Source organism: Stenella coeruleoalba (genome assembly GCF_951394435.1).
Source record: "Stenella coeruleoalba genome assembly, chromosome: 1".
NCBI lineage: Eukaryota > Metazoa > Chordata > Mammalia > Artiodactyla > Delphinidae > Stenella > Stenella coeruleoalba.
The window spans coordinates 134478789-134502615 of record NC_137169.1 but is presented as its reverse complement, the minus strand read 5'-3'; the positions used below and the strand labels follow the sequence as shown (position 1 = coordinate 134502615).

Below are 23827 nucleotides of genomic sequence, written 5' to 3'. Positions count from 1 at the left end.
AGTTAGTGAAATTTTGTTCAATCAATATAAAGTACTGAGGTGACATATCCTGCTTTAAATTGTGCAGGGCATTTTTAAGACGCTGACTACAATACTCAATGTCAGAGTACTACAGTGATGTACTTAAGTTTATAAATGCTTTACTGACTTTAAGTGCTATAAATTTACCTTTTGTGAGTGATAATTATAAGTTAGACTTCACAGAAGTTTGGCAGAGTTATACATTCTTCCAGAAAATATTGAGTTCTATGTTATTAATTGTGTATTTTAGTGGATTCTTTTCAGAGCTTTCTAACAATACAGCAGTATAAATCAAGTAACTCTTCTTCCTACATGTAAACGTTTGATTGTATTATCAAAATTGTTTATATTTTTATGAGAAGCCAAGGCAGAGTATTGGAGATGTCATACTAGTGTGAAAATATTACAGGTAAAGGAAAATTAGACAATAAACAAACACTTCTGTTAAGTAAATCCAAAATAGGAAGACCATCTTTAAAATGTATAAACCAAACAACATTTACTTAAGTCAGCTGATTATACCAACAGTATTTTAATTATATGCTAAAATACACATGAAAAGACAGGAAAGGAGGAAAAAGAAAGAAATGACATTATTTGTGTTGACTCTACATCTGAAAAAAGGAATTAATACAAATATTTTGTTCCATTAATGGGGAATTAAGTCTAAATCCTAAAGCAATTATAATTGCAGGCCTAGTAGGCCAGTGGGAAAGTATTTTAAATTCTGGCAATAGTATCTTTAGAATAAAACTTGATTAAATTTATGTTTGTTATACAAACTGCTATTCCTTTTTCCCCAACAATGTTGGCCTTGCAATTGTCACATCCTCAACTGTCACATTCTCCAATAGGAAAGGGAGTTTAGACTGTCATAGGGGACAGCTGTCCAAGCTAGCTTTGCACTCTCTTTGGGAAAAAAAGAGTCTCTAAATTGCTTTACTCTTTCTGCTAGAGTAATGTGGTAAACTTAACTATGACTAGAGGCAATAATTCCATTGTTTGAGCCCAATCATAAGCTTTTCTCTTAATTTCCCTTGTATTGAATCTGAGTTCTCAAATCTGAGACTAAAATTTTTGCTGAATTTCCTATTTAAGAAAAAAAAAAGATATGCTAAGAAACATAAATGATTTTTCAGAATTCTAGTTTCTCATGTATTTCAATTTACCTGGGAAGTTCAGAATTCTAGTTTCTCATGTATTTCAATTTACCTGGGAAGAAATGTAAATTTCTTACAATGTGTTTATCTGAATAGCTCATTTGTTTTCAAAGTAGGATTGGGACTTCCCTGGCAGTCCAGTGGTTAAGACTCTTGCTTCCACTGCAGGGGCCATGGGTTTGATCCCTGGTCAGGGAACTAGGATCCTGCATGCTGTGCAGTGAGGCCAAAAAGTGATGTTGCCATTGTGGCACCAAGACCTGGCCTTACCCAACAGCATACAAGCTCCAGTACTGGAATTTCTCAGGCCAAACAACCAGCAAGATACGAACACAGCCCCACCCATCAGCAGATAGGCTTCCTAAAGCTATACTGAGACCACAGCCACCTTTAAACATGCCCCTTGACATAATCCTGCCCACTAGAGGGACAAGACCCAGCTCCAACCACCAGTAGGCAGGCAACAGTCCCTCCCATCAGGAAGCCTGCACAAGTCCCTGAACCAACCTCACCCACCAGAATCAAGAGGAACTACAATGGTGCAGCCTGCAGAATAGAGACCACAAACACAGAAAGTTAGACAAAATGAAATGGCAGAGAAATATGTTTCAGACAGAGGAACAAGATAACAACCCACAACAACTACTAAATGAAGTGGAGATAGGCAATCTACCTGAAGAAGAATTTAGAGTAATGATAGTAAAGATGATCCAAGATCTCAGAAAAACAATGGAGGCATAGGCCAAGAGGATACAAGAAATGTTTAACAGAGCTAGGAGATTTAAAGAACAGAGATGAATAATACAATAACTTAAATTAAAAATATACAAGAAGGAATAAATAGCAGACTAAATGAGGCAGAAGAACAAATAAGTAAGCCAGAAGACAGTGGTGGAAATCACTTCAGTGGAACAGAATAAAGAAAAAAGAATGAAAAAAGATGAGGACAGTCTCAGAGACCTCTGGGACAACATTAAATGCACCAACATCCACATTATAGTTGTCCCAGAAGGAAAGGAGAGAAAGGGCTTGAGAAAATAAATAGTTAAAGAGATTATAGCTGAAAACTTCCCTAACATGAGAAAGGAAATAGTCACCCAAGTACAGGAAGCACAGAGAGTCCCATGCACAATAAACTGAAGGAGGAATATGTGGAGATGCATATTAATCAAACTGATAAAAATTAAAGACAAAAAATATTAAAAGCAACAAGGGAAAAGCAACAATTAATATACAAGAGAATCCCCATAATGTTATCAGCTACTTTTTCAGAGAAACTCTGAAGGCCAGAAGGGAGTGGCATGATATACTTAAAGAGATGAAAGGGAAAAATCTACAACAAAGAATACCCAGCAAAGCTCTCATACAGATTTGACAAAGAAATCAAAAGCTTTACAGACAAGGAAAAGCTAAGAGAATTCAGCTCTGTGAAAACAACTTTACAAGAAATCCTAAAGGAAATTCTCTAGGGGAAAAAGAAAAGACCACAACTAGAAACAAGAAAATTATGAATGGGAAAGCTTACCGGTAAAGAAAAACATAGAGTAAAGGTAGGTAACCATCCACACACAAATATGATATCAAAAAGAGCAATCGTGAGGAGAGCACAAGTGCAGGATATTGGAAATGCATTGGAAATGAAGAGACCAGCAACTTAAAACAAACGTGTGTGTGTGTGTATAGACTGCTGTATCAAAACCTCATGGGAACAACAAACCAACCAAAGATCTACAATAGATACACAAAAAAGAAAAAGGAATCCAAACACAGCACTGAAGCTAGTCATCAAATCACAAGAGAAGAGAATAAAAAGGGAAAGGAATAAAAAAGACCTACAAAAACAAATCTAAAGCAATGAACAAAATGGCAATGAGAACATACATATTGATAATTACCTTAAATGTAAATGGATTAAATGCTCCAACCAAAAGACACAGACCAGCTGAATGGATATAAAAACAAGAACCGTGTATATGCTGTTTACAAGAGACCCACTTCAGACCTAGGGACACATACAGAATGAAAGTGAGGGGATGGAAAAATATATTCCATGCAAATGGAAATCAAAAGAAAGCTGGAGTAGCAATTCTCATATCAGACAAAATAGACTCTAAAATAAAGACTGTTACAAATGGAAATAAAAACTGGAGTAGCAATACTCATATCAGACAAAATAGACTTTAAAATAAAGACTATTATAAGAGATAAGGAAGGAAACTACAAAATGATCAAAGGATCAATCCAAGAAGAAGATACAACAATTGTAAATATTTATGCACCTAGGGACTTGCCTGGTGGTGCAGTGGTTAAGAATCCCCCTGCCAATGCAGGGGACATGAGTTTGAGCCCTAGTCTGGGAAGATCCCACATGCCGAGGAGCAACTAAGCCCGTGCACCACAACTACTGAGCCTGTGCTCTCACAACTACTGAGCCTGTGCTCTAGAGCCTGAGAGCCACAACTACTGAAGCCTGCTCACCTAGAGCCCATGCTCCGCAACAAAAGAAGCCACTGCAGTGAGAAGCCCACGCACCACAACAAAGACCCAATGCAGCCAAAAATAAGTAATTAATTAATTTCAAAAAATATTTATGCACCCAACATAGGAGCACCTCAATATATAAGGCAAATACTAACAGCCATAAAGGGAGAAATCAACAGTAACACAATAATAGTGGGAGATTTTAACACCCCATTCTCATCAATGGATAGATCATCCAGATAGAAAACCAAAAAGGAAACACTGAACTTAAATGACACACCTAGACTAGAAAGACTTTATAGCTATATATAACATTCCACACCAAAACAGCAAAATACACATTATTTTCAAGTACACATGGAAAATTCTTCAGGCTAGATCACATGCTAGGCCATAAAACAAGCCTCAATAAATTTAAGAAGACTGAACTCATATCAAGCATCATTTCCAATCACAACACTATGAAACTAGAAATTAACTACAAGACAAAAACTGTAAAAAACACACATGTAGAGACTAAACAAACTGCTACTGAACAACCAATGGGTCACTGAAGAAATCAAAGAGGAAATAAAAAACATCTGGAGACAAATGAAAATGGAAACACAATTCAAAATCTATGGAAAGCAGCCAAAGCAGTTTTAAGAGGGAAGCCTATAACAATACAAGCTTAACTCAGGCAACAAGAAAAAGCTCAAATAAACAACCTAACCTTACACCTAAACCAACAAGAGAAAGATGAGAAAAACAAAACCTAAAGTTAGTAGAAGAAAAGAAATCATAAAGATCAGAGGAGAAATAAATAGAGACAAAGAAAACAATACACAAGATCAATGAAACTAAAAGCTGATTCTTTGAGAAGATAAATAAAATTGATAAACCTTTAGCCAGTCTCATCAAGAAAAAGTGGGAGAGGGCTCAAATCAATAAAATTAGAAACAAAAAAGAAGTTACAAATGACAGAAATACAAAGGATCATAAGAGATTACTACAAACAACTACATGCCAATAAAATGGAGAACCTAGAAGAAAGGGAGATATTCTTAGAAAGGTACAACCTTCTGAGACTGAACCAGGAAGAAACAGAAAATATGAACAGACCAATCACAAGTACTGAAATTAAAACTGTGATTAAAAATCTTCCAACAAACGAAAGTCCAGGACCAGAAGGCTTCACAGGCAAATTCTATCAACATTTAGAGAACAGTTAACACCTTCCTGAAGCTCTTCCAAGGAGGAACACTCCCTAGTTCATTCTTTGAGGCCACAATCACTTGATACCAAAACCAAAGATACCACAAAAAAAAGAAAATTACAGGCCAATATCACTGATGAACATATGCTCAATAATAATCAACAAAATACTAGCAAATCAAATCCAATAATACATTAAAAGGATCATACACCATGATACAGTGGGATTTATGCCAGGGATGCAAGGATTTTTCAGTATCCACAAATCAATCAATGTGATACACCACATAAACAAACTGAATATTAAAAACCATATGATCATCTCAGTAGATGCAGAAAAAGCTTTTGACAAAATTCAAAACCCATTTATGATAAAAACTCTCCAGAAAGTGGGCACAGAAGGAACTTACCTCAACATAATAAAGGCCATGTATATAACAAACACACAGCTAACATCATTCTCAATGCTGAAAAGCTTAAAGCATTCCCTCTAAGATCAGGAACAAGACAAGGATGTCCAGTGTCACCACTTTTATTCAACGTAGTTTTGGAAGTCCTAGCCATGGCAATCAGAGAAGAAAAAGAAATAAAAGTGACCCAAATTGGAAAAGAAGTAAAACTGTCACCATTTGCAGATGACATGATACAATACACAGAAAATCCTAGAATTGCTCCTAGAAAACTACTAGAGCTAATCAATGAATTTGTTAAAGTAGCAGGGTACAACATTAATACACAGAAATCTCTTACATTCCTATACACTAAGATCAGAAAGAGAATTAAGGAAACAGTCACATTTACCATCATATCAAAAAGAATAAAATACCTAGTAATAAACCTACCTAAGGAGGCAAAAGACCTATACTCTGAAGATGGTATCAGAACTGTATCAGATGCTATGAAAAAAAAAAAAATCGAAGATGACAAAAACAGATGGAGAGACATACCATGTTCTTGGATTGGAAGAATCAATATTGTCAAAATCACTATACTACCCAAGGCAATCTACAGATTCAGTGCAATCCCTATCAAATTACCAATGGCATTTTTCACAGAATTAGGACAAAAAAATCTTAAAATTTGTATAGAAACACAAAAGACCTCAAATAGCCAAAGCAATCCTGAGAGAGAAAAACTGAGTTGGAGGAATCAGGCTCCTTGACCTCAGGCTGTACTACAGAGCATCAAAACAGTATGATACTGGTGCAAAAACAGAAATGTAGATCAATGGAACAGGATAGAAAGCCCAGAAATAAACCTATGCACCTATGGTCAATTAATCTAATGCAAAGGAGGGAAGAATATACAATGACGAAAAGACAGTCTCTTCAATAAGTGGTGCTGGGAAAACTGGACAGCTACATGTAAAAGACTGAAATTAGAACACTCCCTAACACCATACACAAAAACTCAAAATGGATCAAAGATCTAAATCTTTGATTTAGACACTGAAAAATTCTTTGAGGAAAACATAAGCAGAACAGTCTTTGACATAAATCACTGGAATATCTTTTTTGGTCCACCTCCTAGAGTAATGAAAACAAAAACAAACAAATGGGACCTAATTAAACATAAAAGCTTTTGTGCAGCAAAGGAAACCATAAACATAATGAAATGACAAAACTCAGAATGGGAGAAAATATTTGCAAATGAATCAACCAACAAGGGATTAATCTCCAGAATACACAAACAGCTCATGCAGCTCTGTCAAGAAAGCAAACAAGCCAATCAAAAAATGGGCAAAATATCTAAACAGACATTTCTCCAAAGAAGACATACACATGGCCAAAAAGCACAGGAAAATATGCTCAACATCACTAATTATCAGAGAAATGCAAATCAAAACTACAATGAGGTACCACTTACACCGGTCAGAATGGCCATCATCAAAAAGTCTAGAAACAATAAATGCTGGAGAGGGTGTGGAGAAAAGGGAACCCTCCTGCACTGTTGTTGCGAATATAAATTGGTACAACCACTATGGAGAATAGTACGGAGGTTCCTTAATAAACTAAAAAATAGAACTACCATATGATCCAGCAATCACACTTCTGGGCATATATCTGGAGAAAATCATAATTCTTAAAGATACATGCACCTCAGTGTTCACTGCAGTACTGTTTACAATAGCCAAGACATGGAAGCTACCTAAATGTCCCTGACAGAGGAATGGATAAAGAAAAGTGGTACAGGGGCTTCCCTGGTGGCGTAGTTGTTGGTTGAGAGTCCGCCTGCCGATGCAGGGGACATGGGTTCGTGCCCCAGTCCGGGAAGATCCCACATGCCGCAGAGCGGCTGGGCCCGTGAGCCATGGCCGCTAAGCCTGCGCGTCCAGAGCCTGTGCTCTGCAACGGGAAAGGCCGCAACAGGGAGAGGCCCGCGTACCACACACACAAAAAAAAAAGTGGTACATATATACAACAGAATGTTGCTCAGCCAACAAAATAATGAAATAATGCCACTTGCAGCTACATAGATGGACCTAGAGATTATCACACTAAATGAAGTAAGTCAGGCAAGGAAAGACAAATATCATATGATAACACTCATATGTAGAATCTAATTTAAAAAATGATACAAATGAATTTATTTACAAAACAGAAAGAGACTCAGAGATTTTGGAAAGACACTTAGGGTTACCAAAGGGGAAACATGGAGGGGAGGGATAAATTAGGAGCTTGTGATTAACATACATGCACTACTATACATAAAATATATAACCAACAAGGACCTATTGTATAGCACAGGGAACTTTACTCAATATTCTGTAATAACCTATATGGGAAAAAATCTGAAAAAGAATGAATAGATGTATATGCATAACTGAATCACTATGCTGTACACCTGAAACTAACAAAACATTGTAAATCAACTATACTCCAATAAAAAATAAAATATGAATCGAATCATACCACCCACTAAGTTTAAAGAAATTAATTAATCCTACTGTCTGACATTTGAGCACTTAAAAATAGTCTTATTTGGCTCCACTTCTGAATATTATAACGTTAAATCCATGTACCATTATTAGGTTTTTTTTAGCATTCACAATCCCATTTTCTCATAGCAAATATCTCATTGGAAGTAGGCTTTCAAAACAACTTTGGAAACACAACTGTTGCTAGCTTTCATTGTCTATAATTTATGACTTTTTGCATCAGAGATATTTGACTTCCTTGGTCTGGGGAAAGGGTGTTACTGGTTTCAAATGAGCCAGGAAACTCCCATCTCTAGGCAAGTCAACAATGTCTAGTTGTACCTGCAGCCAAATGTGAACAACATGGTCAGAAAGAAGAGGTGTAGTCCCCCAAAGAAGGAAATACCACTGGGCAGTTACTTTATCTTTCTTGATCAGCTGGGACTTTTATAAATCCCAAATGACAGAAAAGTCAACAAAAACTTAAGAAAAATAGTGGGGGGAGAGGCAGTATGTAGGGGAAAGAAACAGATCTAGGGACCTATAAAACCACAAAGTCCATGGGTATATAGCCTAGGCTTTGATACAACTTGATTCAAGGTTCAAATAATGTTCATGTAGCCCTATAACTGTAAATCAATCAGGTTATCTTCTGTTCTGCTTCATTTTAAGGCTTTACATTGTGTTAAGGTGTGGCAGCAGGACAAGACATTTCGTGCCCAGTAACAAGGTCAGAAGCAAGGTCTGAACTAGTATTCCCAAGAAAAGTCTTTATGGAATATCCTTCCCTCTACCTGGATCATAAGTCCTTCCCTAAAGATATTACTTTGGCTCAGGAAAATGTAATACCGTGTGTGGTTTAGGTCAATATCATCGGTAACACCGAGAATCACAGATTTGTTTCCTTATTTAGGCCATTGGAGCAAGAATAAGGAAGTGCATATGCTTAGATTGGTATTATTAGAAGATGAGAGGCAGTGGATCCCCAAGTCCACTCATGTTTCTTCTTATGCAATATGTTAGAAACTCCTCATTTTCATAATTCAATGACACTGCATACATGTCTAAAATCACTTGTCTTTTTTGCCAAAGGGTACGACAAAAGATCTCATGCATCTACTGAGTCCAGATCCAAATTCTGGATCCCAGATAATTTGACATGTCTTTCTGTTGGGTCTTGATGAGGTTCCTAAGGCTGCATAAGGAGTTTACTTGAAAACACCTTAAATAAAAATGGTGGGTAAGGAGGGGAAGATGGCAGAAGAGTAAGACACAGAGATCACCTTCCTCCTCACAGATACCCTAGAAATACATCTACACATGGAACAACTCCTACAGAACACCTCCTGAACGCTGGCAGAAAACCTCAGACCTCCCAAAAGGCAAGAAACCTCCCACGTACCTGGGTAGGGCAAAAGAAAAAAAGAAAAAACAGACACAAAAGAATAGGGATGGCACCTGCACCACTGGGAGGGAGCTGTGAAGGAGGAAAGGTTTCCACACACTAGGAAGCCCCTTCACGGGCGGAGACTGTGGGTGGCGGAGTGGGGGAGCTTCGGTGCCGTGGAGGAGGGCACAGCAACAGGGGTGCGGAGGGAAAAGCGGGGAAATTCCTGCACAGAGGATCGATGCTGACCGGCACTCACCAGCCCGAGGGGCTTGTCTGCTTACCTGACGGGGCGGGCGGAGCTGGGAGCTGAGGCTTGGGCTTCAGTCGGAGCGCAGGGAGAGAACTGGGGTTGGCGGCGTGAACACAGCCTGAAGGGGTTAGTGCACCACGGCTAGCCGGGAGGGAGTCCGGGGAAAAGTCTGGACCTGCCGAAGAGGCAAGGGACTTTTTCTTCCCTCTTTGTTTCCTGGTGCAGGAGGAGACGGGATTAAGAGCGCTGCTTAAAGGAGCTCCAGAGACGGGCGCGAGCCGTGGCTAAAAGAGCGGACCCCAGAGACGGGCAGGAGACGCTAAGGCTGCTGCTGCCGCCACCAAGAAGCCTGTGTGCGAGCACAGGTCACTATCCACACCCTCCTTCCACGGAGCCTGTGCAGCCCGCCACTGCCAGGTTCCCAGGATCCAGGGACAACTTCCCCGGGAGAACACATGGTGCGCCTCAGGCTGGTGCAACATCACGCTGGCCTCTGCTGCCGCAGGCTCGCCCCACACTCCGTGCCCCTCCCTCCCCCAGCCTGAGTGAGCCAGAGCCCCCGAATCAGCGGCTCCTTTAACCCCATCCTGTCTGAGCGAAAAACAGACGCCCTCTGGTGACCTACACGCAGAGGTGGGGCCAATCCAAAGCTGAGCCCCTGGGAGCTGTGAGAACAAATAAGAGAAAGGGAAATCCCTCCCAGCAGACTCAGAAGCAGCGGATTAAAGCTCCACAATCAACTTGATGTACCTGCATCTGTGGAATACATGAAGACAACGAATCATCGCAAATTGAGGAGGTGGCCTTTGAGAGCAAGATTTATGATGTTTTCCCCTTTTCCTCTTTTTGTGAGTGTGTATGTGTATGCTTCTGTGTGAGATTTTGTCTGTATAGCTTTGCTTCCACCATTTGTCCTAGGGTTCTATCCGTCCGTTTTTTTATTTTTAATTTTTTTCTTAATAATTAATATTAATTTTAATAACTTTATTTTATTTTACTTTATCTTCTTTCTTTCTTTCTTTCTTTCTTCCTTCCCTCCCTCCCTCTCTCTCTCTCTCTTTCTTTTCTTCCTACTTATACTAATTCTTTCTCTCTACTTTTTCTCCCTTTTATCCTGAGCTGTGTGGATGAAAGGCACTTGGTGCTGCAGCCAGAAGTCAGTGCTGTGCCTCTGAGGTGGGAGAGCCAACTTCAGGACACCCGTCCACAAGAGACCTCCCAGCTCCACATAATATCAAACAGTGAAAATCTCCTAGAGATCTCCATCTCAACACCAGCTTCACTCAACGACCAGCAAGCTACAGTGCTGAACATCCTATGCCAAACAACTAGCAAGACAGGAACACAACCCCACCCATTAGCAGAGAGGCTGCCTAAAATCATAATAAGTCCACAGACACTCCAAAACACACCACCAGACGTGGACCTGCCCACCAGAGAGACAAGATCCAGCCTCATCCACCAGAACACAGGCACTAGTCCCCTCCACCAGGAAGCCTACACAGCCCACTGAACCAATCTTAGCCACTGCGGACAGACACCAAAAACAACGGGAACTACAAACCTGCAGCCTGCAAAAAGGAGATCCCAAACACAGTAAGATAGGCAAAATGAGAAGACAGAAAAACAAACACACAGCAGATAAAGGAGCAAGATAAAAACCCACCAGACCAAAAAAATGAAGAGGAAATAGGCTGTATACCTGAAAAATAATTCAGAATAATGATAGTAAAGGTGATCCAAAATCTTGGAAATAGAATAGACAAAATGCAAGAAACATTTAACACGGACCTAGAAGAACTAAAGATAAAACAAACAATGATGAACAACACAATAAAAGAAATTGAAAATACTCTATGTGGGATCAATAGCAGAATAACTGAGGCAGAAGAATGGATAAGTGACCTGGAAGATAAAATAGTGGAAATAACTACTGCAGAGCAGAATAAATAAAAAGAATGAAAAGAACTGAGGACAGTCTCAGAGACCTCTGGGACAACATTAAACGCACCAACATTCGAATTATAGGGGTTCCAGAAGAAGAAGAGAAAAAGAAAGGGATGGAGAAAATATTTGAAGAGATTATAGTTGAAAACTTCCCTAATATGGGAAAGGAAATAGTTAATCAAGGCCAGGAAGCACAGAGAGTCCCATACAAGATAAATCCAAGGAGAAATACGCCAAGACACATAATAATCAAACTGTCAAAAGTTAAATACAAAGAAAGCATATTAAAAGCAGCAAGGGAAAAACAACAAATAACACACAAGGGAATCTCCATAAGGTTAACAGCTGATCTTTCAGCAGAAACTCTGCAAGCCAGAAGGGACTGGCAGGACATATTTAAAGTGATGAAGGAGAAAAAGCTGCCACCAAGATTACTCTACCCAGCAAAGATCTCATTCAGATTTGATAGAGAAATTAAAACCTTTACAGACAAACAAAAACTGAGAGAGTTCAGTACCACCAAACCAGCTTTACAACAAATGCTAAAGGAACTTCCCTAGGCAAGAAACACAAGAGAAGGAAAAGACCTACAATAATGAACCCAAAACAATTTAGAAAATGGAAATAGGAACATACATATCGATAATTACCTTAAATGTAAATGGACTAAATGCTCCCACCAAAAGACACAGATTGGCTGAATGGATATAAAAACAAGACCCATATATATGCTGTCTACAAGAGACCCACTTCAGACCTAGAGACACATACAGACTGAAAGTCAGGGGATGGAAAAAGATATTCCATGCAAATGGAAACCAAAAGAAAGCTGGAGTAGCAATTCTCATATCAGACAAAATAGACTTTAAAATAAAGACTATTAGAAGAGACAAAGAAGGGCACTACATAATGATCAAGGGATCGATCCAAGAAGAAGATATAACAATTGTAAATATTTATGCACCCAACATAGGAGCACCTCAATACATAAGGCAAATACTAACAGCCATAAAAGGGGAAATTGACAGTAACACATTCATAGTAGGGGACTTTAACACCCCACTTTCACCAAAGGACAGATCATCCAAAATGAAAATAAATAAGGAAACACAAGCTTTAAATGATGCATTAAACAGGATGGACTTAATTGATATTTATAGGACACTCCATCCAAAAACAACAGAATACACATTTTTCTCAAGTGCTCATGGAACATTCTCCAGGTTAGATCATATCTTGGATCGCAAATCAAGCCTTGGTAAATTTAAGAAAATTGAAATTGTATCAAGTATCTTTTCTGACAACAACGCTATGAGACCAGATATCAATTACAGGAAAAGATCTGTAAAAAATACAAACACATGGAGGCTAAACAATACACTACTTAATAACAAAGTGACCACTGAAGAAATCAAAGAGGAAATAAAAAAATACCTAGAAACAAATGACAATGCAGCAAATGGGATGCAGCAAATGGGATGCAGCAAAAGCAGTTTCTAAGAGGGAAGTTTATAGCAATACAAGCCCACCTTAAGAAACAGGAAACATCTCGAATAAACAACCTAACTTTGCACCTAAAGCAAGCAGAGAAAGGAGAACAAAATAACCCCAAAGTTAGCAGAAGGAAAGAAATCATAAAAATCAGATCAGAAATAAATGAAAAAGAAATGAAGGAAACGATAGCAAAGATCAATAAAACTAAAAGCCGGTTCTTTGAGAAGATAAATAAAATAGATAAACCATTAGCCAGACTCATCAAGAAAAAAAGGAAGAAGACTCAAATCAATAGAATTAGAAATGAAAAAGGAGAAGTAACAACTGACACTGCAGAAATACAAAAGATCATGAGATTACTACAAGCAACTCTATGCCAATAAAATGGACAACCTGGAAGAAATGGACAAATACTTAGAAATGCACAACCTGCCAAGACTGAATCAGGAAGAAATAGACAATATGAACAGACTAAAAATCTTCCAAAAAACAAAAGCCCAGGACCAAATGGCTTCACAGGCGAATTCTATCAAACATTTAGAGAAGAGCTAACACCTGTCCTTCTGAAACACTTCCAAAATATAGCAGAGGGAGGAACACTCCCAAATTCATTCTACGAGGCCACCAGAACCTTGATATCAAAAACAGACAAGGATGTCACAAGGAGAGATAACTACAGGCCAATATCACTGTTGAACACAGATGCAAAAATCCTCAACAAAATACTAGCAAACAGAATCCAACAGCAAATTAAAAGGATCATGCACCATGATCAAGTGGGGTTTATTCGTGGAATGCAAGAATTCTTCAATATACGCAAATCAGTCAATGTGATAAACCATATTAACAAATTGAAGGAGAAAAACCATATGATCATCTCAATAGATGCAGAGAAAGCTTTTGACAAAATTCAATACCCATTTATGATAAAAACCCTGCAGAAAGTAGGCATAGAGGGAACTTTCCTCCACATAATAAAGGCCATATATGACAAGCCTACAGCCAACATCGTCCTCAATGGTGAAAAACTGAAAGCATTTACACTAAGATCAGGAACAAGACAAGGTTGCCCACTCTCACCACTCTTAAACATAGTTTTGGAAGTTTTAGCCACAGCAATCAGAGAAGAAAAAGAAATAAAAGGAATCCAAATCGGAAAAGAAGAAGTAAAGCTGTCACTATTTACAGATGACATGATCCTATACATAGAGAATCCTAAAGATGCTACCAGAAAACTACAAGAGCTAATAAATGAATTTGGTAAAGTAGCAGGATACAAAATTAATGCACAGAAATTGCTGGCATTCCTATACACTAATAATGAAAAATCTGAAAGTGAAATTAAGAAAACACTCCCATTTACCATTGCAACAAAAAGAATAAAATATCTAGGAATAAACCTACCTAAGGAGACAAAAGACCTATATGCAGAAAATTATAAGACACTGATGAAAGAAATTAAAGATGATACAAATAGATGGAGAGATATGTCATGCTTTTGGATTGGAAGAATCAACATTGTGAAAATAACTCTACTACCCAAAGCAATCTGCAGATTAAATGCAATCCCTGTCAAACTACCACTGGCATTTTTCACAGAACTACAACAAAAAATTTCACAATTTGTATGGAAACACAAAAGACCCGCGCTAGCCAAAGCAATTTTGAGAACGAAAAACAGAGCTGGAGGAATCAGGCTCCCTGACATCAGACTCTACTACAAAGCTACAGTAATCAAGACAGTATGGTAGTGGCACAAAAACAGAAAGATAGGTCAGTGCAACAGGATAGAAACCTCAGAGATAAACTCACGCACATATGGTCACCTTATCTTTGTTAAAGGAGGCAGGAATGTATAGTGGAGAAAGGACAGCCTCTTCAATAAGTGGTGCTGGGAAAACTGGACAGGTACATGTAAAAGTATGAAATTAGATCACTCCCTAACACCATACACAAAAATAAGCTCAAAATGGATTAAAGACCTAAATGTAAGGAAAAAACTATCAAACTCTTAGAGGAAAACATAGGCAGAACACTCTATTATATAAATCACAAGATCCTTTTTGACCCACCTCCTAGAGAAATGGAAATAAAAACAAAAATAAACAAATGGGACCTAATGAAACTTCAAAGCTTTTGCACAGCAAAGGAAACCATAAACAATACCAAAAGACAACCCTCAGAATGGGAGAAAATATTTGCAAATGAAGCAACTGACAAAGGATTAATTTCCAAAATTTACAAGCAGCTCATGCAGCTCAATAACAAGAAAACAAACAACCCAATCCAAAAATGGGTAGAAGACCTAAATAGATATTTCTCCAAAGAAGATATACAGACTGCCAACAAACACATGAAAGAATGCTCAACATCATTAATCATTAGAGAAATGCAAATCAAAACTACAATGAGATATCATCTCACACCAGTCAGAATGGCCATCATCAAAATATCTAGAAACAATAAATGCTGGAGAGGGTGTGGAGAAAAGGGAACACTCTTGCACTGCTGGTGGGAATGTGAATTGGTACAGCCACTATGGAGAACAGTATGGAGGTTCCTTAAAAATCTACAAATAGAACTACCATATGACGCAGCAATCCCACTACTGGGCATATACCCTGAGAAAACCATAATTCAAAAAGAGTCATGTACCAAAATGTTCATTGCAGGTCTATTTACAATAGCCCAGAGATGGGAACAAACTACGTGTCCATCACTGGATGAATGGATAAAGAAGATGTGGCACATATATACAATGCAATATTACTCAGCCATAAAAAGAAATGAAATTGAGCTATTTATAATGAGGTGGATAGACCTAGAATCTGTCATACAGAGTGAAGTAAGTCAGAAAGAGAAAGACAAATACCATATGCTAACACATATATATGGAATTTAAGAAAAAAAATGTCATGAAGAACCTAGGGGTAAGACAGGAATAAAGACACAGACCTACTGGAGAATGGACTTGAGGATATGGGGAGGGGGAAGGGTGAGCTGTGACAAAGCGAGAGAGAGGCATGGACATATATACACTACCAAACGTAAGGTAGATAGCTAGTGGGAAGCAGCCGCATAGCACAGGGAGAGCAGCTCGGTGCTTTGTGACCGCCTGGAGGGGTGGGATAGGGAGGGTGGGAGGGAGGGAAACGCAAGAGGGAAGAGATATGGGAACATATGTATATGTATAACTGATTTACTTTGCTATAAAGCAGAAACTAACACACCATTGTAAAGCAATTATACCCCAATAAAGATGTTAAAAAAAAATGGTGGATAAAAAACCAAGTAAGCGCAAAAGATAAAAATGCAGACATTCTTATTTGGGAAAGGGTAGAAGGAGAAACAACATTGAGTTAATATGTTACTGTATTAAACTTAACAGAACTTTGCTTAAACTGGTTGAATAAAATATTTAATTTTAATATAGTATCACATTATTGCAACCTTAGACTTTAAAGAAGCCCTTAGTTATCTCAGTAATTTAAGAAATCAGTTCTTGATATAATTTTTCTGGCTGAAATATTACTGATATTTCATAAAATAGCTAAAGTTTATTTACATATTTATTTAATTTGGAGGGAATGACTTTTAGACATTTTCCTATGTTGATTTTAAGAAAGAATACCAGAATTACTTTTACTCATTTAAATAAAGTATTTATATTTGGTGTTCTCATTTGTAATTTATAATCATTATACATAGAAAAACTTACCTTTTTCCATTGTGATTTTGCAATGATATCACATTTATACTCTAAAGTGAAATGTAGCTCCATAGTGCAGAATAGATAAAACGCACACGAAGAAGCTCACCTTATTCTGCCTAGAGGAAGTTCTGAGGCTCTAAAGTGCACTTCAGCTCATTTTCCTCTTCTGGGGCTTCTGAAAGATAAATCATTATCCATAACATTTTAATGCCTTAAGAGAACAAAACAAGGTTGCAAGAAAAACACAGAAGTAATGTAAAAAAGCTCTTGTTAGATCACACAGTGAGATTCAGAAGACATAATATTAGTTAAAAGTTGGCCTTAAAACTTCACATCCCCAGTTTTCTACAAGGAGAATGTGTTTGTTTTCACAATTTTTGCTCTTTTTTTGGTTATTGTTTTATACTTTTGGAAAGAGCAATGAACAAAAAGGTAGATTAGAACAACTTCATATTTTAGTCTTATTTATCAACCTCAACGAACAGCACTGACATTTTTGTGAGGGGTATATTTTATTTCTGGTTGTGTACAGAGACTTAAGTTAGGAGTAGAAGCTCTGACTCTTGATCACATAAAATGTGAAACATTAAAAACTGATTTCTGCCAATAATCACATGAATTATATGTCAGAAATATAAAGAAAAAGCATGTGATCTATTTCTAATAAACACAAAGGCATTTGTTACAAAATTTGTATGACAGAAGAAAATCAGCAAGACTGATTTCAGTGGATTTGAAATGCAATACAAGATGATCTGGAAAGTTAGATGGAAGAAATCAGAATTCTCTAATATTCACAGTATCCCTGTGAGCTCTGTTAAGGTGTAAGAATCAGGAGTCGTATCATTATACCATTAATATTGCCCATAAATGAATCTTGGTTTACTTGGCCAAATGAATATTGATCTCTGACAGATTCTACTCAAACACTTTTCTTCTGTTTTAATAAACCAAAAATCTGCCAAAGAAATGACTTATATACAAACTGTTTTAAGTCGTTTGCAAGTATACTTGATCAACCCTAATTATATTTTCTACTAATAAGAAATAACGTGTACTTTAGAATATTTTAAAGACATATTTCAAAATCTTAGCTTTTATTTTAGAAGATAAAATCAGGCAGTATTTTAATTGGAAATTTAAGCAATCATATATATAACTGTTATTTGCATTATGCTAAAGAGGACAGGTTGCAGATCTGTGTTTTGCTAAGTTTTCTTCTTTTTCTTTTTCTCTCTTCCTCCTCCTCCTTTTCCATTTTCTCCTTCTTTTGTATTGTTCCACAATAATTTAAAGGTACAGAATATCATATAATTTGATAACTGCCTCAATATTGAGAAGTACAACATTGTAGAAGTTCTTTACACTTAAGTGTTTTGCCTGACAAGTCATTAATCCTTATATGAAGTATACTGATTGACACCTACAGAAAAATAAATGTTTTTATCAAATAGTATACATTCTAAAATTCCCAGGTAATCCCTTTTGCACCATTTGAGGCGTGCACTTATAAGTTTGACATATCATTGACCTCCTGCCTCTCTGTGTCAATTTTATTATTGTAATTTAATTCAATAATAAGTATATCAATGAAATTTAAGTAAAAGAAAGCAGTATCTATGGACATTAATTTGGAAAAAAACTTGATATTAAGGAACAAATACTTAGTTGAAATTGTTTTTTTAATTAACTTTAAAAATTAGGGAAGAAAAATTACAAAAATTATTAAAGTATTAAGTTATTCACCATGGATAAAAATGTCATTTGGCATATGCTCCATTTTTTCAATTGTCCTAATCTGTTCTTATTTTTATCTTCAGTTCTAGTTGTTTTTCCCCCATTGAGAACTAACTGAATTCCATTAGTTATCCTAGAATCTGTAAGCACTTCTAACTCCTGGTGAAAAAAATCTAAATGGTAAAAATATTCTTCTGTCCTTGAGGCTGGATCTCTAGATCTACATCTATATATAATAGTGTATATATTATATATGTTTCATACCTAGTGTATATCATATATATTATATTATATTATATATATATATATGTATACATACATATATAATCCAAATAAAGAGGTAGAGTAGAAGATGGATAAATTGGTTTAGGTTTTGGAGAAGAAAATCAAGGCATGCAACATATATATGGAAAACACAGCAGGCAGAGGGCATGTGAGTGAGATAAGATTACAAAGAGAAGTGAAAAGAATATTAAATGGAATGCCTTTTGTACTGATCAGGAACAAAAGAAGAAACTACTAAAAAAGACTGTGATAACAATTATTCAATACAGAAAGAACACTATAGTTAGAACTTTACATGTCTAGAAAAGTTAATGTGGAATTTATTATAGGCTGTCATCTCTAAACCAAATAAAGATAGCCCATACAGAAGGATGGAGTAAACCACTATAACTCATGCTGCTAAGAGGTTAGTAAGATAAGGACTAAGAGTTCTCCACTGGCTTTAGCAATATAGATTTCATTAAGAAATTTAATGAGAAAAGTTTCACTTGAGTATTGGCAATGAAGAGAGCAGGTTCAAGAAAGAATAAGTTGAGAGGGGATGGAGACACCATAATTATTCAAGAAGTTTTGTCACATGGAACAGAGAAATGGAGCAGTAGCTGGAGGGAAATATGGACTCAATGAAAGGTATTCTTAAGAAGAAATATATAATGTGGGTTATTTTACATTTTTGTGCTAAATCTATTGGGAAGCATTATTTCTGTCACAAACATAGGTTTATTTTTCATTTCTAGAGAGCATACAGTGTTTATTATATTTGGTTTCAGTTTTTCATAATATTCTGGAATGAAAATTTGAAATTTTATTGGTATTACTGGACAATTTAAAATACCTATAGTTGGAACAATTTCTCTTGAAAACATAGTGTTAATTGCCTAATTTTTTATGCACTGCTTCTAACAAAGATAACACATACAGATACACCTAATATTTTCCTCATAAGGTTAGTTTTCCTATAGTATTTGAAGAGAAATATTATAAATTTTGATTTTTTATGAATTGAATTAATTTGAGAAAAATATATAGGAACTAACTCTATTTTATAACACAAAAAAAAACAATAACAATAAAAAATGTAATGCCTGACACTGTAGATTATGTTGTATTAACAGAAAATGTGTAAGCAGATTGAAAAATTTTTAAATATGCAAAACACTGAATTCTAGGTATATAAATTTTACTCATTATTTTTCCCCAACTCAGCATTTTTTCTCAAAAGTAAACCAAGGCAACATTTATTTTTCTGGTCTGTGTGTTTTCACACACACCAAGATAAGGTGTTCAATGTTTATAAACTGCATATTAAAATTTGAACTTTGTTTATGCAACCTCTTTAAACAAGTAAATATCATTTTCTGGTATTTTGCATGTTTTCACCACTTACTCATCATAAGAATTACTTTAAGCTTTTCTTTTTAAAATGTGGATTGAAGGTTTTAAGATAATTTAAATTCAGTAAATCTTTTGTCTTTCCAAAAGTTCTGTTTATGTTGTTTATAATATTCAGCCCTGAACTCCATGCTTTTCTACTTGTGGATTAAGAAAGGGCACTATTTTTTGTTGGGAATAGCTGTATCTTTCATTCCTTTGAAATTCTATTTTCCAGTTGGCCTCATTCCCTATATTTTCTCCTCTAATACATGTCCAGGCTAAGATGTAAAGTCAAGAGTATAACTAGTGTCTGGCCTTACATTTAGGTCTTTAATCCATTTTGAGTTTATTTTTGTATACAGTGTTAGGAAGTGTTCTAATTTCATTCTTTCACATGCAGCTCTCTAGTTTTCCCAGCACCACTTATTGAAGAGGCTGTCTTTTCTCCATTGTATATTCTTGCCTCTTTTGTCAAAAATAAGGTGACCATATGTGCGTGGGTTTATCTCTGGGCTTTCTATCCTGTAAAACTCATAGAGGAAAATACAGGCAGAACACTTTATGACATAAATCACAGCAGGATCCTTTTGACCCACCTCCTAGCATAATAGAAATAAAAACAAAAATAAACAAATGGGACCTAATGAAACTTAAAAGCTTTTACACAGCAAAGGAAACCATAAACAAGACAAAAAGACAACACTCAGAATGGGAGAAAATATTTGCAAATGAAGCAACTGACAAAGGTTTAATCTCCAAAATTTACAAGTAGCTCATACAGCTCCATATCAAAAAAACAAACAACCCAATCCAAAAATGGGCAGAAGACCTAAACAGACATTTCTCCAAAGAAGATATACAGATAGACAAAAAACACATGAAAGGATGCTCAGCATCACTAATTGCTAGAGAAATGCAAATCAAAACCACAATGAGGTATTACCTCACACCAGTCAGAATGGCCATCATCAAAAATTCTACAAACAGTAATTGCTGGAGAGGGTGTGGAGAAAAGGGAACCCTCTTGCACTGTTGGTGGGAATGTAAATTGGTACAGCCACTATGGAGAACAGTATGGAGGTTCCTTAAAAAACTAAAAATAGAACTACCATATGACCCAGCAATCTCACTACTGGGCATATACCCTGAGAAAATCATAATTCAAAAAGAGTCGTGTACCACAATGTTCACTGCAGTACTATTTACAATAGCCAGGACATGGAAGCAACCTAAGTGTCCATCGACAGGTGAATGGATAAAGAAGATGTGGCACATATATACAACGCAATCTTACTCAGCCATAAAAAGAAATGAAACTGAGTTATTTGTAGTGAGGCGGATGGACCTAGAGTCTGTCATACAGAGTGAAGTAAGCCGAAAAGAGAAAAACAAATACCGTATGCTAACACGTATATATGGAATCTAAAAAAAACGTTCTGATGAACCTAGGGGCAGGACAGGAATAGAGACGCAGATGTAGAGAATGGACTTGAGGATGCAGGGAGAGGGAGGGGAAGCTGGGATGAAGTGAGAGAGTGGCATAGACATATATACAACTACCAAATGTAAAAGTAGATAGCTAGTGGGAAGCAGCTGCATAGCACAGGGAGATCAGCTCGGTGCTTTGTGACCACCTAGAGGGGTGGGATAGGGAGGGTGGGAGGGAGGCTCAAGAGGGAGGGGATATGAGAATATATGTATACATATAGGTGATTCACTTTGTTATACAGCAGAAACAAACACAACATTGTAAAGCAATTATACTCCAATACAGATGTGAAAAAAAAGAGTATAACTTGTAACATTATGCTCATGAACTCTAACCTGAGCACTCCTGTAGTGTCTCTCTTCCCTAAAGCACTTGAAGATTTAAAAATAGCGTTTTGCTGTTGGAGAGAAAACCCCAGGCAAGAGAGTCACTTGGGGAAAAATATCCAGCATGACCTTCTAAGAAGGCATATCCAGCACTTAAAGTATATTGTTCTAGGGGCATTTTTTTGTTTGTTTGGATTTGCTTTGCTTTGCCTTTTTGAAACAAAGACCCATGGAGAAAAAAAAAAAAAACTTACCATTGGAAAGGTAAAAGATCATTGGAATCACAATAAAAAAATAAAACCATTAGTACAGATTTCGCTTACATAGATTATTTTTCTTATTTATCTCTTTAACTTCCTTTAAATTACTGCACTGTAATTCTTATATGTTTTTGTCTTTTCAAGTTGCTTATTTAAAACCTGGTTATTTCAAATGTGTTTTGTTGGCGGTGTTTTAATTTTGCCTACAACAGCGATATTATGAGTAGATGGAGCTGGTCACCACTTATGATATATAATTCCAGAAACACAGAAATCTCTGTCTAAAGTATCTGTATATCACTAATGTATTTCGCATCTGCATATCAGAAATTTTAAATATTTTGAGAGTAAAGTCCCCTTCTGGGTCTATATCATTTAGGTTTCAGGAGCATTATGAAATTGAAAATACTAGTAGAAAAAAGATAGATTTCAAATCGATTTCATCTAGAATTTTAAGGAAATTGACAACTAATTGGAAATAATACCCTAAGAGGAATGGAAGGCAATTCTTGCTTCTGGAATGGGATAATGGAGCACTAAGAATGGGGAGAAAAGACTGCAAAAAATGGGAGGACATCTATATATTTGCAAACAGTTCATCATTTTGATCAGCACATACCCTAAATTTAAATTAATGTAATAGATAGAAATAGGACATAAATTGTGTTCTCTTGATGTATGTCAAAGTTATGTATATTCTTTTGTTTTTTTGCTTATGTAAGTAGTAAGGGTTCAAAATATTTATGAATGAAATGTATTTTTTTATAATTCAGGGAGAAAATTAAAATTATAATATCAATTTGATGAATACTTGTTTTCTCAGAAATGTAAAGGAGTTTTATGGTCACATTTCATAGTTATTGAATATATAGAAACTATATAAGTAATTCAAGGTTTACTTAAAAGAGATATAATGTAAAAGTAACCACTGTAAGTGTATTAAACAGGGTATAATAATTGCTATCTACTTTGGGAAAGGACTCTACACATATTGAAAATAAACTGTTGTAGGAGATTCAGTTTCATGACTTTCTATTTATTTCTAATTTTGCCCTACTACTATATGAGAAGTCTTCACAAAAGGTTATCAGTGAATATTAATCTGACTCTGATATTAAAATAACCTAATTTGCAGCATTTATAACTTAAATTTAGTAATTGCTTAATGTTTTTGTCAAATTGAGTAATATTGAATTGAAAGCTGAAAGCTAATGGAGCAAAATATATTTTGACCTATTATAACAGAATGAGTAAAGCACAACTGAGCTATGTCTGAAACGTCAATGTAAATATTTCCATAGTGTGATCTATATCAGTCTATGCAAATTTTCCTAAGTAAGATAAATGGGATTATTATCTTCCACTAAAAGTGATTTTTAAATGGCCTTTTTATTTGGTTGCTGTGAGCCAAAATGATGTATCTAAAATAGTTAGCATAATGTATGACAAAAATACATTTCAGAAAAAAAATTTAGGACAGCGTTTTCCCTTAGAACTTCCAGGCTAGTTGAAGATGTAACTGTACATGGATGATGATGATAATGTGATGATGATGGTGGTGATAGAAATGATAGATGACAGATAAGTGGGTAAATAGATAGATAGGTATAGGAGAGAATGTCAAAGAATAAATAAAAAAAAAACCCACAATCATGGAACTCAGTGTTGATTTGGGTCTTGAATTCATAGGCTGGAGTTAAGAAGACCTAATTAATGCACAGGATCTTGTAAAATGGTTGGAATCAGACAGAGAAGGAAGAAATGTTAGAGAGGAAGAGGACTGTGGTTAT

At 36.2% G+C, this 23827-nt stretch overlaps 1 long non-coding RNA gene across 1 annotated transcript in view; it reads right to left on the bottom strand.

The window, feature by feature from the left end:
• Positions 1-16531: 16531 nt before the first annotated feature.
• The window catches only part of LOC307186605, a 222273-nt gene continuing 214977 nt past the window's right edge, over positions 16532-23827 (bottom strand). The window contains exon 4 of the long non-coding RNA XR_013828422.1: positions 16532-16741. This is a non-coding gene — a long non-coding RNA (uncharacterized lncRNA). The remainder of the gene's footprint in view (positions 16742-23827) is intronic.